The 6801-nt window shown below is 44.1% G+C and overlaps 1 pseudogene; it reads left to right on the plus strand.

The window, feature by feature from the left end:
- The first annotated feature begins 3184 nt into the window (after positions 1-3184).
- Positions 3185-6549, plus strand: LOC146548545 (uncharacterized; annotated as a pseudogene).
- The last annotated feature ends 252 nt before the right edge of the window (positions 6550-6801 follow it).

A 6801-nucleotide genomic window follows, 5' to 3' on the forward strand; every position in this document is an offset into this window, starting at 1 on the left:
TTCTTGAGGGTAACCACTGGTTTGCAACCAGTAACAGTTTCCTTTCATGAACATGACTCTTGATCTCTTGACAGTAGACTTTGAGTATGATACAACTGCCTGGGTTGGCTGTAGCTCAGAAGCATCTGTCCAGTGCATCTATCTGAGTCTGAATGTTTGTAAGAGTTATATAGAAAGCACCTACATAAGAAAAGCATAGAAACAATTCTTGTATTTCTTTGTGGGTGAATGAGACAAGTTGTGTAAAGTGTAGCCCAAAGCTCAGATAGAGGTCTGAGTGCTCAGACTACAACACAAAAGCACTGTAAAAGAACCAGTCCATTTCCCTCCCAAAGAGTGTTTTAGACCCATCAATGGGCTTCATAGTTTGTACATCAGGAGAAGACTTAACATCGACCCCACCCCCGAATTTTTTTTTTCACAAAACACGTTGGCCAATTGAAATGACATGTATGAATTTACATTGTGATGACTGCTTATGTAATCCTGTTAGAGTTGGTGTGAAAAAACACAAACAAAGGGATGAACTGAAAAAAGGAGCTTTATTTGCTAAAACACAAAACTCTGAAAATAGGAACAAGGAGTAAAGTGGGTGTAGTGTGGGCCTCAAGGAAACACGGCTACAAGCAGAAATAAACTGAGGATTTAAATCAGGATAACGAGGGGATGGGCAACCGATGGGAACACAGGACGAACAAATGAGACATAAGCTGTGTCCCAAAACATCGGCTGCATCCTTCGGAGGACGCGGTCTACGTGGGCCGGGTCCTTCAAAGACCGAGAAGGCCGGAAGTGCGGGGCTGTGAAATGGGACGATCTAGCCTTCAGATCTGCGTCACCGCTGTGTCGGTGGTGTTTAATAAACTCGGCCGTCTGCTCCTTGTTATCTAAAATATAACAGGACACTGGCGTAAATTCTCGACCGTCTCACACTTCTGTTTAATCAGTTTTCTGTTTAACGTTTATTCAGCTGTGTGAAAATCCCGGCGGAACCCACCCGATGGATTAATAAAGTTTTATTCAATCTAATAATCTAATAACTTTGATCTCAGCCAAACCGATTTACTCCAGAACAAATAAAACACAGAAAAAGGCAAACAATTTCATTTTTAAGTTATCCGAGTGACTTATATCATGTTTAACCTGAGTAGCGAAAGAGCGGGGGTCTGAAAACGATGAAGCCGGGAGTCCGCTGCTCTCGCCAGCTGGAGTGACCATTGAACCCCCCGGCTTGCTATCGAGCTGGTGGGTAACGTCACTTTTGCAAATATGCGATGTCTTGATAAACCAAGCAGATATTTGTAATTTACGCAGCTACTTTCTCGCCTTAAAATATGTTAAAAGTTTATTTTGTGGCCCAGAAAGATTAATAAGAGTAATTTTAAAACTTAGTGCCATTGTTGGCAGCTGAAATTTGGCTGGGCCGCGCTATGAATTCTGGGATATGGTGGGCCACGAAGGACACACCCCACCCATCCTTCAAATTTGGGGAAATGAAGGACGCATTTGAAGGAGTTGACGAATTGGGACAGCCTTCGTCGCCTGGCTGTGACGTAATCGGCCTTCAAATGCGGCCTCCGGAGGATGCAGCTGACGTTTTGGGACACAGCTATAATGAGATGAGGGGGAAGCAAAACTATACACAATACACGTGAGACAAGGACTACCAAAATAAAACAGGAAACACAACATAGAGACAGAGAGCGAGGGACAGCGAGGGGGTAACATGATGGGCTGGAAAGACGACACAGACGAGACCAAGACAACCAGGACACGAAAGAGAACAGACTAAATAAATAGAAATATAAACAATTAAAGTAGGAAGCACAAATCAAGACTAAGAAACAAAATCACCACAATAATAAATAACCAAGTCCAAAAAAACACAAAAACACTGGGTCAAAGACACATGACACTCCTGAATAGTGGCGCTTGACAAGATCATCAGGCAGGTGTGTGATTGCCAGCAGGTGTTTGTGGTCCAGAAGTGGAAACTCCTCTCAAAGTCCTGATGCTGCACAAAGACGAGAACACCAGAACACACACACACAGTGATAGTGGAGGCAGAGAGAGAGCTGGTGGAGGAGAGAATGGCAGAAATAGCAGGTCAGACTGACTAGGACAGAAGGACCATGACAGTCTGCACGGAAAATCTACAGGGGTGTCGAACTCCAGGCCTCGAGGGCAGGTCCTGCAGGTTTTAGATCTCACCCTGGGTCATCACACCTGAATCAAATGATTAGTTCATTGCCAAGAATCTGGAGAACTTCAAGACACGTTAAGGAGGTCATTTAGTTATTTAAATCAGCTGTGTTGGATCAAGGATACATCTAAAACCAGTAGGACACCGGCCCTCGAGGCCTGGAGTTCGACACCTGTGATCTACACCTTCAACTTTCTTCAGATGTTAAACAGGAACCAAACCAAAACTTTAATTAGAAAAGTGAGAAGAATAAACTACATAACAGAGCAGATAAGAGAAATGGAAACACTGGGGAGGCTATAATACTACTACTACTAATAATAATAAAAATAACAAAATCACCACAAGGTCCAACGTGAACAAGACCTGAAACATATCACAAGGATAACTAAAGTCAAAACAGGAATCTAAAAACAAACACAAGAATCAAACAAAGTTCATAAGCACTAGCACAGTAATGAAATCAAAGCAGGATTAAAAGTGCAACTCTGGGAACATGAAAAACTCAACATTGATCATCTCCTCTCATCACAAAAAATGACCAAGGTCCAAAAAATATAACCAGTATTCCTGTTCCTTTAAATCAGGGGTCTCAAACTTAATTGAGCTGTGAGCCACTGCTGGCACTGTCATCTCGTTGAAGGGCCAATTTAGTGTTCAAGCAGTGAAAAAACACCAACCAAACAAGAAAACAAATATTTCTGAAAATGTAGTGTTTTTTTATTTTTTTATTTTTTTATGTCAAATATTGTTTAACAAGACAAAACTGCAAACGTGAGCGCAGTACTTCACACTCTTAACGAACTGAAGCCTTTCATTGAACTACAAAGTAAACACATTGGTACTGTCTTTCTGGTTGTTTTAAAGAACTTATTGTAACATTGCACTCAACAGCACACAAACCCTCCCTAACAAAAAAAGGAACTTCAAGGGCCAAATTGTGTTGTAATTCTTCATGTTAGTGTGAGAGATACACATATTGACGGGGCCGGGTTATGTTAAAAAGTATAAATTGTTATACTTTGTTCATTGGTTCAAAGGTACCCCACACTTCTTTTTTTGTTTGCTTTTTTGTTCTGGTGTATTTTTCATTTGAACTGTTATTCTGCCAGAGTACTCATATTTACAAGATGGCATTGAACGCCCCATTGGTGTGTCAGGAAAACTCTTTTGTACATATGTTCCTTGAAGGGGATTTGGAGTCGTTCTTTTTCCACCGCAGCAAAGGGCTAGGAGTAGGAGAGGAGCTGCTGTATGTTTTTGTTATCGATCTGATTGTGAAATAAAGCATATGCAGTGAGAAAGCAACTCCCGGAGTCATCCCTGCCTAAAAGCTGCAACATATCATGGCGAGCCAGCCAGGAGGAAGGTTTGAAGAACTTCCAGCACAAGAGTGAAGCAGAAGCCTGGTTAGCGCCATTAGCTGCTAACGTTAGCGCTACCGCACCGCTGAAGAAAAACCTTTCTCCAAGCACCGGACCTGAAATCTGATGGGCTAAAGACAAGCTTGTGAGTACCCACAATGGAGGTAGAAGCCCTACGAGATAAGATCACCGCCAAACTCTGCCAGCTAAGTCGTGATCAGCTCATAGAAGTGGGTTATAATGTGAAAGGCTTTGCTACACCGCTAGATGAGCCTACAAAAGACACTTCCAGACGCCACCTGATGAAAGTTATAGAACATAAACTGGACGAGGTGGAAAACAGTTATACACCAGACGATGCTGTACAGTTTGTGAAGGAACTTTTATCATTTTTGGGCGAATATAAAGCTAAAGACAATGCGGCCGAGAGTGATTTTTCCCGCCCTTCAGACGCTAGAGACAAGTATGACGAGCTGCAGGAAGAAATTAGAGCGATAGGGCAGAAACTCAAGATGGCAGACGCTGCCCCGAGCCTCGGCCAGAACCTGCCGTCTTCTAAAGTACCAGAGGTGACAATTCGCAGGGAGTTTCGCATCTGTGGCCAAATAGGTGAGGGAGGGCAGCGCGATCGGCTGTCCTATACCATCAGATGGAAAATGGACTCCGCAAAGGCCACAGTGAGTCAGAAGTTATTGAAGCAGTGATAAGAGCCATCAATCCAGGGGCCTGTTCTTCGTACTGTGCTAAGTGAGTTAGCTGGATGAGATTGTTGACGATTTCGCGTGATCCTGGATCGTTCGGTTCCCCGAAGCCCATCCGGGACTTGCTGTCATAGCAACAGAGCCGTAAGCGTAAACCTGCTGGGGAGCAGGTTTACTCTATGTAAACAGGATTAGATCGCGGCCACGCAGGTATGCCCGCGTCATTCATACGAAAGCAACAGCGATATTCCACCACTGTTTCACCATAAATAAATAACATCAATGTAACTAAAGACAATGCAGCACCTGATCCATTTATTGATTTCACACAGGTCATTTCCTAAAAAAGGGAAATGTACTATTAACATTCTATTACATGTATGTGATTATTACAGATTTAATTCATATTTCAGAGTAGCAATTGTAAATTACTTCGTGTAATCAAGATGAGAGACCACGGCTATAAAAGCGAAGGTGGATTTGGGAAGTCTGTCGCAGCCATGTCCTGTCCGTATACGCGAGCCACTCATTGCGGAAGGTGCAAGATTGATAAGGAGAGTCCTCAGAATTCAGCGTATATTGCGGGACAGACAGGATCCTTTAGCTCAGCGCGACAGTGTGCTCATAGAGAGATATCGATTTTCCCGTGAGGGTATTATTTACTTAACCAACTTGTTGACGAGGGGGTGCAGGACCACCACCTGTCTTTTGTTGCTCTGCCCTTTTCTTGGTTGCTGTTATAAACAAACAGATTATTCCAGGGTCTCTTTCCAAGAGACTAAAAGCAATATAAGTGATAAATATTACCATTCTGTAGAACATTCTTATATTTCACTTTTACCTGTTCCCATGTTCTAGTGGGTCCTGTCGTGGCTCTAATGTGAAAGAGGATAAAATATAACATATTATAATATAATGTAATATAATATTGGATAATATAGTGTAATATAATAAATCTACCCTACCGCCTACTGGTGTTGGCCAGAGGGGCCGATGGCGCGATATGGCAGCCTGGCTTCTGTCAGTCTGCCCCAGGGCAGCTGTGGCTACAACTGTAGCTGCCTCCACCAGTGTGTGAATGTGAGAGTGACTGAATAGTGGCATTGTAAAGCGCTTTGGGTGCCTTGAAAAGCGCTATATCAATCCACTCCATTATTATTGTTATTATTAAATTACTTACGAGTTTAATTTGTCAGCAACTTCCTGCCAGCCCTCGCTCCTTGCTTTTGCAGCCTTTGCAGTGTTCCCTTGCGTTCTGATTAAACTCTGAAACTCCTGAAATCCCTCACTCAAGAGTTCTTGCTCTGCTGCCGAAAAATACCGAGCCGAGCGCGCTCCGTCGACATTTTCGCCGACCAATCAGAGGGTTGCCGATCAATGTTTCTACTATCGATGCGTAGCCCCTTTTACGACACCCAGTGATGTCACATTACTGCGTCCAGCTGTACTAATCGTCAACAGCAGGTGTGTTCGGGGAACCGGATTAGCGCGCTCACGGTTAGCGCGATGGTTTGGTCTTGGATGTTTCATTTGATCTTGGATGTAGTAAGCGACGTACGAAGCACAGGGCCCAGGTCTCAAACTGCGTGATATGCTTGAAATAAAGACTGATTTGACACTCACACAGTTAAAGACAATATTAAAAGGACATTACAGAGAAGATGACACATCTGATTTGTACCAAAAACTGATAAATATTTCCCAAGATCCAAAAGAGTCAGCTCAAGACTTTTTATTCAGAGCCATTGAGCTTAAAGATCGCCTCCTGTATGCATCCAAGTACAAAGAAGCAGAACACTACAGTCGGGACCTGGTAAAAAGGAAGTTTTTGAGATCAGTGGGTACTGGGCTGCAAAATGACAACATAAAGTTCCAGATTAAAGCCCTTCTTGACAACCCAGATGTGACTGATGAAATGCTGATTGAGAAACTAAATGAGGCTGCCAATCTCGAGACAGAAAGACTGAACAAGTTAAAGAGGAACAATACAAAACCACCAAGAATCAATGAGCTACATACTAGGGATGAACCACGCAGCAACTCACAGATCCCCGCCACCAAGGAAGACAAGAAAAATCATCCTCCACCCGAAATGCACGACCTGGTGAAAGAGCTGAGGAACGAGGTTGCAGGGGTGAGGCAGATGGTTCTTGCTTCCCTGAACGCTGGCAAGTCGCAGACTACAAAGAGGACATCAGATGCTGGAGGACACCCGGAGGAAGAAAGGCTGCAGGACCTGCCAGAGCAACGGAGAGGGAGACAACTGCACCCACTGCTTTAAGTGTGGCCAGCCCGGCCACATCTCCAGAGGATGCCGAGCTCCACTTCAGCTGCAGGGAAATGCCAGAGGGCCACTGCCACGGGACCAGCAGTGACCCCACCGCCACCGCCACATCAGGAGTCCCGCCGCTGTGGTTGCTGCCACCAGAGAGAGTCGGTCAGCACCCCACTCCAGAGGTGTGCAGGCTGCTCATCTGTCAGTTACTGTTCTAAAGCCTGTCAGGGACAACACTGGCACCATCACAAACATGTA

This window comes from Mchenga conophoros, linkage group LG22 (genome assembly GCF_057382185.1).
Source record: "Mchenga conophoros isolate Kocher_MC1m ecotype Shallow Benthic linkage group LG22, M_conophoros_male_GT1.1, whole genome shotgun sequence".
NCBI lineage: Eukaryota > Metazoa > Chordata > Actinopteri > Cichliformes > Cichlidae > Mchenga > Mchenga conophoros.